Source organism: Corvus brachyrhynchos, unplaced genomic scaffold (assembly GCF_000691975.1).
Source record: "Corvus brachyrhynchos isolate BGI_N302 unplaced genomic scaffold, ASM69197v1 scaffold334, whole genome shotgun sequence".
Classification (NCBI taxonomy): domain Eukaryota; kingdom Metazoa; phylum Chordata; class Aves; order Passeriformes; family Corvidae; genus Corvus; species Corvus brachyrhynchos.
The window spans coordinates 1,313,321-1,324,113 of record NW_008238316.1 but is presented as its reverse complement, the minus strand read 5'-3'; the positions used below and the strand labels follow the sequence as shown (position 1 = coordinate 1,324,113).

The 10,793-nt window shown below is 42.4% G+C and overlaps 1 protein-coding gene across 13 annotated transcripts in view; it reads right to left on the bottom strand.

Moving 5' to 3' along the window:
• Positions 1 to 10,793, bottom strand: part of PCDH15 (protocadherin related 15) — a 572,690-nt gene that overhangs the window by 502,433 nt on the left and 59,464 nt on the right. The window lies entirely within an intron of this gene.

The following is a 10,793-nucleotide window of genomic DNA, read 5'->3' as shown; positions in this document are numbered from 1 at the left end:
CAGCAGGTAACCAAGAACTCATTATCAAAAAGTGGTTTGGACACAATTACAGCTAAAATCTTTCCTTTAACACTCTCATCATCCTGTAGCACACAGTTATTTTTGCATGTCTGTACTTACTTAGCATGTGAGTGTGTGATTTAATAAAATACAGGCCTTGATAACAGAATTGAAGGTGGGAGGAGTGTTAGAATTCCTGGGTTCTTCTCCAGACCTTTCACCCATCAGTAAATTATAGCTCAGGGACAAAAGTTCTCTCTCTGCAAGACCAAAAACTTCACACATCTGAAGTGATGAGGCAATCAGAGATAGAAATTGAGTGGGATGATGAAATAGAAACCCAGGGGTACATAAAGTGTATTATTAGATTTAAAATATGACACATCACAAGTCCTGAAAAATACTTCTATTTCAAATTAATAAACAGATGCTCCAAGCTGATAACATGACACAGGTACACACCAACTGTAACACCAAATAACACCAGATAGTCAGGCCCCAGAAAATCCTGTCATTTTTATACATTTCTGGCTCAAACCATTTTGAGTCACTTTCCAGCTTTATCAGAAAAGACTGCTCGTATGCTGCTTTCATTTCCTTGAATCCTCAGAGATTTCTCTAATCATTGTAGCTCCTTCAAAACAGAGCTCATTAATAAGCAAAATACCCGAAGACAGCTAAAGTTTTGTGAGTTAAGTGTTGATTCACACTGGTGCCTATACCACACATAATTTGTTAAATGCCAGGAGATGATAAAGGAAAGCGTACACAGATTTTAAAAAATAAGTATTCCAGAAATAAAGTACATTAAACACCCCTCTCGAAAATCACCCCCCCCCAAAAAAAACCCCAAAACAACCCCAAAAACACAAAAAACCCCCCAAAACAAACACTCTCGAAAATCACCCCCCCCCAAAAAAAACCCCCAAAACAACCCCAAAAACACAAAAAAACCCCCAAAACAAACGAACAAGCAAACACAAAACAAAACCAAAAATCCCAACAAAAAAACACCCAAAAAAACCCAAAAAGTGGGGAAAGGAGAATGAACAGCAAATGGATTGAGAATCATGGAATCATTTAGGTTGAAAAAGGACTCCCATGGAGTCCAACCTTGTCCCCACCTTGTCCACAGCCCAGAGCACTGAGTGCCCTGTCCACACGTTCCTTAGACAGCTCCAGGGATGGGGACCACACTTGTCTAATTAACTGATTAGCCTGATAATTTTATATTACTAAGCTGACCTCTGATTTTTCAATGTCTACACTGAAATAAAACATCCTTAGGGACAGGAGCTCCATTTTCCACCAAACCCCAGAGCCTCCTGCCTCAAGGAAGCAAGGAGTTATCTCTTTAAAAATAGACTGACACACACAATCCTTGACTTTCTAACCAAGATAATTTGGGAAAACTCATACAAAATGAACATATTCCATTCCTTGACTATTTCTTTTCTATGAGTTCACAGCCCAGAGGGTTCCTTCAGAATAACTGTGCAGTGGGAGGAAGGCGCTCCCTGCCTTTAGTGCCCTGATTCTGCCCCAAAATGGCCCACATGAGCTATAGGTGTGTCTATCTCATACATTTCCATTTCACTTATTGGAAGCCTGCAGTAAATTGTTGACACTCAGGCGTATTTTTGCTTCTTTCTGGAAGTCATCTGTGGTTTTTTCAGGTGTTCTCACTCACTTTCATTTCATCCCTTAATAGTGTATTAAACCCCTGCCTGTTTAAGGGCAATTGGCAAGGAACTCTCTACCCACACTCTGATAAAAGTTGCTTGCATTTGAAGTTCCCTACCCATATGTTTCGACAGAAAACAACTTGGGGTTAAAAGATCTTAAGTTGCATTGGTTTCATCTAGAGGAAAAAAAAAATTGCTGGTTAGATATCCGGTATTTCTTCCCTTTATGTCCAATTTTAGGTATTTAAATATTGGAGTTGAATGGTTTCACCATAGGCAACTCAATGAATCAAGGCAATGCTTGTAACCTAATTTCCAGCACAGCTTTTTTTTTTTTTTTTAGGATGGATTTTGTCTGTTTTCATTATTTCCATTATTTCCTACTTGCTTCAGTGTCTGTGCTCATACACCAACGCCACATACTTGCTCTTCTTCTCCCTGCTATCACATTTCTAATAGAATATACAGGACATAATATAATATATGTGACATAATATATGGATGTACACCATTACTTCTCTCTGAATTAATTTTTTCTTGATCTTGGGAAGCGTAAATCCAATCACTGCCAGGTTTAACAGGGTGAGAGTCAAGATTTACTGGGTTCTTAACCACAGCCTGGTTTTAAACATGACCACAGACTACTGCTAAATAAGTTTTTTTTAATAATCTTTCCAATCTCTATCTCTTCTGAAGAGTTACTTGCCTGCAACAAAAGATAATGTGTTTGATTAAAGGTGGATATTTTTCCTCCACAGCACACGTAGATAATGTGCTTTAAAGTAGTTTGAACTTTCATGCTTCATCCTTGTGAATGCCCCCACATCAGGACAGCTGCAGTTACTGTGAGCAATGAAAATAAGTATTTAAATAGAAAACATTTCCATTTGAAAAGAAGCAGCAGCTTCAAAAGATATGAGTGCAGCAAGGTCTTTTTTCTGCTGTGCTCTCTTCACTCTTTTGTTAGGGAGAAGACTGAGAGTGATCCATTTAGGCTGGGCTTTGCCTCAGCTTTGTGTCTGCAGTGCAAGGGAAGGAAAGAAATTCAAACAGAGAACATGGCAGCTGTAAAACCACCTAAAGTGCTACCAAAATCGTGCAATCATTGGACCAATAAGGCTGGAAAAGACCTCCAAGATCATCCAGTCCAGCCTTCCACCAAATCCCACCACGGCCACTAAACCATACCACAAGGAGCCACATCCACTCATTTTTTGAACAATTCCAGGGTGGTGACTCCAGGACTGCCCTGGGCAACCCATTCCAATGTTTAACACGTGAAGCATTGGGTCATTGGTTAAACTCGGGTGAAGCTGAACCTGAAATACGAAGAAAATTTGTCACATGGTGTCTTGGGGTGACTTTATGATGTGTATCCCATATCGCTGCCCTATGCCCAGAAATCAATTTTTGTGCCTTTCTATGCCTCTGAACTGAGCCTGAGAGGGGGAAGGAAAAACTGAGCAAAACTTTCTCAAAGCAGTTTGCAGCTTGTGAAGGTCACACAGAGATAGCGACTTTGTTTTCAGCTGCGGCAGGGAAGGGAGAAGGCACCTGGCTTGCTGCTCCCAGGTCAGTTTCTGGCCAGTTGTTCAGTTTCTTTTTTCTCCGGAGAAAGATTGAGAGTTGAACTTCTTTTCCTTCCCTGGAATTTCGGATTTTCTCCCTTTTCTACTGGACTGCTTTAACATCAGAGCACATCGGGAGAACTTTCCACCAAGCACAGGGGGCCTGGCCCTGGGCCAAGCCCCAGCTCTGAGGAGACCAAAGGGAGGACTCTAACACTTTCCCAGGTTTTTCCTCCACAGCAGAAGATTTTATTATTTAGCATTATTTTCCTTTTCCCGCGTGTTTGTTAAATAAATAGTTTTTATCTCTTTCACTTTCCTTCGAGGAAAATTTATTTTTCCCGAACCTGGTAGGGGAGGGGTGGTTCCTGCCTTCTCTCAGAGGATATATTTCTAAATTTGGCCAAACCGGTACACATGGAAAAATAAAAAAAAAAAAAAAAAAAAAAAACCACAAAAATTAGCGACTTAATGAAAAATAAAGTATGAGTAACGACTTCTCAAGGAATATATTAGCACTGGCTGGATTGGCAATGGGCCCTCTTCAACACTAATTCTGGATAGATAACATTAATTTATAAATAAGCAGTTTTAGCATTACATCCAATATCCCTCTTGCTCAGCACACAGCAATTAGAGCCCTTGAGAAATCACACTCCTAAAAACATTGCTTTGCTTGGCACAATCAGTTGGCCGCCCCACAAACTGAAGGAAAAGCATTCTCACCAAATATTTCCAGTGGCCTGATCACTGGGATCATCTGGGAGCTGTACAGATCCAGTAGCTGCTCAGGATTTACACTGCTATTTATAACTTTTCCTTCTCAGGATGTGGAAATCTGTCTAGCACCAGCAGAGTCACCCAGCCACACAAGCAGATCTCCTGGGAGCTGAAGAAATTAACCCAAATTAAACCTGACAAGTTCATGTCACAGCTTCCAGAGTTACAGAGTCATCCAGGCTGGGAGAGACCTCCAAGATCATCAGCTGTCCCCCAGCACCACCAGCATCACCCCTAAACCACGTCCCAAGGGCCACATCCAGACAACTTTTGAACACTTCCAGAGATGGTGACTCCACCACCTTCCTGGGCAACTCATTCCAATGCCTGAGCAATTTATTCCAGTGCCTGACCACTCCCTTCCAGTGAGGTTTTTCCGCTAATATCTGATTTGCACCTTCCCTGGTGTCACAATGCTACAGAAATGTTGGGGATGAGGTGCCTCTCTCCAGTCCTGACATCACCAACATGGAAATCAGTAAACCCCAAGCTGAGGCACTGCAGAAAATTTCACATCAGGCATAGAAAAAGTTGATTTTCTTTTTATCCTTTATAAAAATTGGGACTAAATTGAGTTTTAAGTTCATCTTCTCTAAGATACCATGGTAGGGAGTCTGAGAGTGTATACAGTCAGTGAATATTCAAACTCTCTATGCAAGACATATTAGGCAAATATACTTAATAATATGCATGTTGTTATATATACATATATATTTAATAAATAAATTTAGCCAAATTGAAGAGTTTTTTTGAATTTCATAACACACAAAGTCTGCACCCAATTTTAAGATATCTCTCAGCAGACTAATTCATACTTTGAAACCATGTCCTTGTAACCTTGAAGGAATCAGAAACATTCATTAGGGATGAGACTTTTATTTTTTTTTTCAATAGGTTTGGTAACACAAACCTGTTGTGTTAAAAAAAGAGATGGAAAAGTGTGCCTGCTACTCCATGGCACCAGTCTGTAACTGTGTGGGCAGAACTGTCTATGCAGAAGTGCCCCCCAAACCCAAGCAAATTGCACAACCTGTTCCTCCAACTGGGGATATACAAAAACTCTCCCCCAATTTCACAGAGAGAAAGAGCTCTAACTTCAAAAGGGAGACCTTTATCCACAAGCTTGTTTCAGGCATAAATTATTACGCTGTAGCATATGGAATGCTTGCCAATATTTACCTCTAACTCACCATCTTACTCTCTGGCAAGATGGAACACTAAATTAGAATCACAGAATCCTGGAATGGTTTGGGAGGAACCTTAAAAATCTCCTCTTCCGCCCCCCTGCCATGGGCAGGGATGTCACTCCCTAGAACAGGTTGCTCAGGGCCTCATCCAACTGGCTCTTGAAAGAAAACTCAAGTAAAATTCAGAAGTTATTTAGATGTAAAGGTGCCAATAACCCAAAAGGGGGGTGCCTCCTTACGTTAAAGGAACAAGAAAAACGTTTCAGGATTTTGCTATTGATCCCCCATCTGGAACTATTTTTGGCTTTTTTAAAAACACACTATTTGTTTTCAGCTGTGAAAACCAAACTCCTCATTACCACAGAAGTCCTGCTGTTAGCATCAAAAATGCCCGAGGCTGGAAAATTCCTCTGGCCCATGGAGTCCAAGCTGTGCCCGATGGCCACCTTGTCCCCAGCCCAGAGCACTGAGTGCCACGTCCAGCCCTTCCTTGGACACCTCCAGGCATGGGCACTCCAAAGCTCCCTGGGCAGCCCCTGCCAAGGCCTGAGCACCCCTTCTGTGAAAAAGGGTTCCTCCAGACTCAGCCCTGCCCTGTCCAGGTAAACCAGAGCTAGGAGGGAACTGGCTGGGTAGAAACAGGAGGACTCATGGCCAGGCTCAGGCTCTGGGCAGCTGCACCAGGTCCTTGGGGCTGTGTCAGGGCATCTCTGGGCATGGGGATCCCCCACCACACAGGGCCCCATCGCAGGGCTGCTTCCCTGGGGCTGGCTGGGGTTTTCTGTGCCCCAGCTGAGCCTCTGATCTCTTTCTGATCACACCATAAACCAGAACCGACTAAAACCCATCATCCCAAACAGTCATCTTTATACCACAAAATCAGCACAGGCGGCGGGCCCTGCCCTGGGCCTGTGGCCACCCCATGGCTGGCACAGCCCAGGGCCCATTGGCCTTCTAGATCCATAATCTACTGTCCAACTCAAATTGTCTCCAAGAGCAGGCAAATGACACCGTGGAAACTTTGGGTTGTTCTCCCCATCCACCCCTTCTGTCCGAAAGCATCGCTGGGGGAAACAGAACCCCTTCCCTTCCTCCACACCTGTGACAGTATGCTTTGGAAGTGTAATCAGCTCCAAAACCATTCCATGGACACAGATAGGAGGGGATTCAGATGGTAGTGTTGCAGAAAGGCTCTTCTGGGCAGGTGAAGGGAAACTTAACACTCCACCTTGTTTACAATAAGTAGCAAGGGCCCCTGCTGGCCCACATAATGAACTTAAGGGGTGACAGCATCACTAAATAGACACCTGACCTACCCTACACATATCTGCCAGCAAATCTATCAGTACAGGCTGGGAAAACATCCTCTCTTCACAATCCTCAAGGCACAAATGACCCACAGTGAGTGCAGAACACCTCTGCTGCTTCAGCCTGTGCTTCAAAGACCTCTTGTGATGACACAAACACCACAGATCCTGGATTTCAGTTTGTCCCAGAATGCTGTGCAATAACACAAAGACAATTTATTCTGTTTCACAGCAAAGCGAATACAGGAATATGAGTAATTAATGCAATTTTATCAGAGATGGAAACGGTTCGGAATTAAAGAGTCATTAAAGGCACATCTGGGAAGGGGTTTTGGAGAGAAAAATTGAACAGGTATCACTGCTGGTATATATCCTGCACTTCTGAGCTGTGAGCAACTAGGAAAGAACAATTGCACATGGATAGCATTCCAGCAGGAGGCCTGTTTTATCTCACCAAAGCAGCTCAGCCAGAACACTTCCCCTCAGGCCCGTGCCCCTCTGACCAATGCTCCAGTTTGAGCCTGTGCCTGGCTCCCTCCACAAGGACCAAACTTAACAATAAACAACCCCCTCTGACACTAGTCAGTCTGCAAAGGCACAGAAATGCTGCTCCACTCATCAAACAGCAAATAAATGAACAGTTCCCAAGGCTGTCCCTTGGACAAGGCAGTTGGGAGCACTCCACAAGCTTTGCCCACCTCACCACCTCTCTCTGCTGGACTCCTCCTCACCCCATGCTTCTGATGATCCTCTTAAAACTGCAACCCACCACTGCCCTCCATCCACCACTGGCAACCAGCCCTCAGAAGAAAGTTTGTTGTTCGAGCTACTCAAGCCTTCCAGCTTACAGGAATTATCCTCTCCTAGTTAAAGAAACGTGGGATGAGCACGGCAGTCCTGAAACCTCGACACTTCATATTCAGCTGAGTAAATTGGAATGGTTAACACTGAGTTAACAAAAAACTCTCCCAATGCAAATGAAACCAAATAGCCCAAACTTCTGCCTACATCCCACACTTCCTTGTCTGATCCCAGGTCAGGGACTGGAAGCACAGGATCAGCACACACACAGAAGTATCCATGACAGACAGCCCACCTGATCCAGCCACTGCTGGATCAGTTCCTCGTTTTCATGTCATCCTGGGAAACTGAGAGCTCTGATCACAACGTCAACATGTGTCAAAAATTCATTTCCACATCCCACAAACTGTCTCTCAAATAACACATCATGCTTCAAAAGAAATTCCAGGAGAATTTAATGCTCAGAACATTCCCATCAATTTATTAATGCAAAAGCTGAAATCAATTCTCGACATCATTATTTTAGTTTTGCTATGAAAATGAATTGAAAATATGGACCAGGTTTGTGCATTTCTTTCTCTGCATGGTAAATACATCAGCTCAATGCAGCCTCCTTTGATCTGGGGGACTGTGATGCAGTGGTTTCCACAGAGACTTTAGGGCACAGACTGCAGTTTGCCTGGGCCTCTACAGATAGTCTGGAGTGCAAATACAAGTGAAAAAACCTGACAGAAAGCAAGAATACCACTGTGTTCCTTAAATGTAGTTGCCCCTTAATGTATTATTACAACACAGAATCTACTGATCATAGAATTATAGAGTTCCACACTGCATTGGGTTGGAAGGCAATCCCTTGATTTTTTACCTTTTTTTGTCTTGTTCACCAAGAAAGACTGATCATTTGAGGTTTAATTCCATCAAAACCTGGCCTTGTTTTATTTTAATTTTAAACATTTTGGGCATCACTGAGGAGCTCACTTTACTGAGAAGGCATAGCCATATCCCTTCAGGGTCTGGCTGTCTTTGGGGTGTCAGCACAGCACTTTGCAGCACCTCCAGTGCATTTGGGACACAGACAAGCAGAGCATCCATGTCCACCTCCTGCGGTGTCAGGAGCAGATAAAGCCTCCCAGGACACCCAAGAGATAGGAATGTTAATAATTCTCATGCTGAGGGTATTCAGGGCCTTGGCTGAAAAGATCATTTCATATCAAACAGATAACCAGAAAGAAACCAGACACCTCAATGACATCATCTCCATCCATGCCACTGCACCCACACAAGGGTTAAATGATTTTTGAGATCATTCCAGCCCCAAAGGAGCTCAAGCTTGGCACGTACAAGATTAGAGGGGAGAAAAAAGGCCACTCTAAATTATGCTCAACAATGACACACTGCAGTTTCAGAAACTCAGGAACATAAATCAATATTAAGTTTCTGAGCTCTCTTGACAAGAAAAACAATCATATAATTACAGAATCAAATGAGAGATGAGTCCACGTTGTAAGTATTTGTAAGCAGGTTGATATCAGTCGTACTTTAGAAACAAATATCTCATTTACAAGCCAATTTGAGGAATATAAGCTGCCAAATTGAGCCTGAAGCCTGAAACCCAAAGTCTGCAGGAAGAAGCCAGTCCTCTAATTTCCTGCATGACTGGAGATACAGAAGTAAGACAAAGTGTCATTTTATTAAGGCTCAGAAAACATGCTTTTAAAAACTCAGGTGGGGTTTAATTCCTTGGCTTCCAGAGTTTTAGAAACCAACTCTTGCTTAAAACAGCCCAGTGCTGAAGCTTAATGGGCTGAAGGCAATCTGTGTTAATGAAGTCCACTCTGGAGTGGAGTGGATTTGCTTCTCTCAGTGCCTTTAGCTTGGAAATAGCCAATATTTCTTTCTTCACCTTATTATTAGTAACTGTGGGGATGAGAAATTATCGATCCATCTTAGCTGTCATCTTGTTTAAACTTCAGACTCCTCGTGTGCTCGAGGGACTTTTGCTGTTTGTCCTAATTTAAATGATTCTTAGAACCTCAGAGGGATGAAACTGTTCCTCCCCTAATTATGCATTTCATGCCTTGCTAAACTCCTTAACAAAACTGAGCCAGTGTTTTGTCTCTGACAGGGAATTATTTGTGGGGAAAATCAGTGCGCATTTGAGTGGCTAAATTGAGAATCAACCAAGCTAAAACCTCCTGATTTAAATAGCCACTGATTATCTTGAGCTGATCTTTCAAAGTAGCTACTATATGGAATTTCCATGCTCCTTCCTCTTGGAAGGGGACAACTGAGTATCACATCATCATCTTATTTATTTGGCTACTTCCCTGAATAAAAATAGTATGAGGAAACAAGACCACTCTGCTCATTATTTCCAAACATTTTCCCTGGGAAACAACCCAACATCAAAATATTTTATCATCACACTCCCAGCATCTAAAAATTTCTGCTTGTCTGGCTGTTTGTGGCTCCGTGCTGCCCTTCTCCTCAGACTTCTGCTGCTTCTAGACACAGCCACCAGCTTAAAACTGTCCTTTCTTGTCTCTAATAACACCCTCATGCCCAGGTGCTGAGCCCCTGGACCTGTGACACAATGACTTTCCTTTTCTCAAGGTATTTACAATTATATAGATTGCTTGAACATTTCTTTTAGCATTCATTTTAAAGCTCAAAGTGTTTAATCTGCCCTCCCTTCCTGTACATTAGAACCTCTCGTTGCTTCTCATGCTTTTAGCAATTAATTTTAACAGTTCTTCTTTTTTTTCACCTCTGAATATGGTACAATACGGAATATGAATTCACAGCAGGCTGTATTCACCTGGTTAGTCCTCAGCTTTAAAGAGAAATACAAGAAAATACACGAACCAAAAAAGAAAAACCTTCATGTTCCCAGCTGTGACAGCAGCAGATCAATGTTTGCTGTGCCATCTTGACTTGAGTGTCTCTTCTATGATCATTTCTCCAATTTATATTCATTACAGAACACCTGCCAGATCTGTTACCCAAATTATTTGGTGTGCCTGTTGTATCCCCCAACTCCTTGTGCAATCAAAGCTCAAGTCTGCTTTGAGAATCACCACATAAAAAAAGATTGATTTTCATCTTGGAAATGTCAGACTTCTGCCTGTAATGCTCAGCTACATTTTTCAGGAGCAGTAAAGTTCAAAAAAGAGCCCCAGCCCTGACACATCTCTGACACATCATGATGGATGTGACAGTTCTGCTGCTTTACTGCCAGAAATGTCCTGCAACAGAATGAGGCAATCAATGAAGAATAATAAATCTATCCCAGAGCCCAGAACTATTTTTTGTACATGCAGAACAGCAGAAATGACACATTAGTTATACCTCTGGAGGTGATAAACCATCGCACTTTCTTTGCTATTACACAATTCCAGTTAAACAGTTTAATCTTGACCTATTTTATCTGCTCAACACTCCACCATCAAAACTCCCAATATGCAT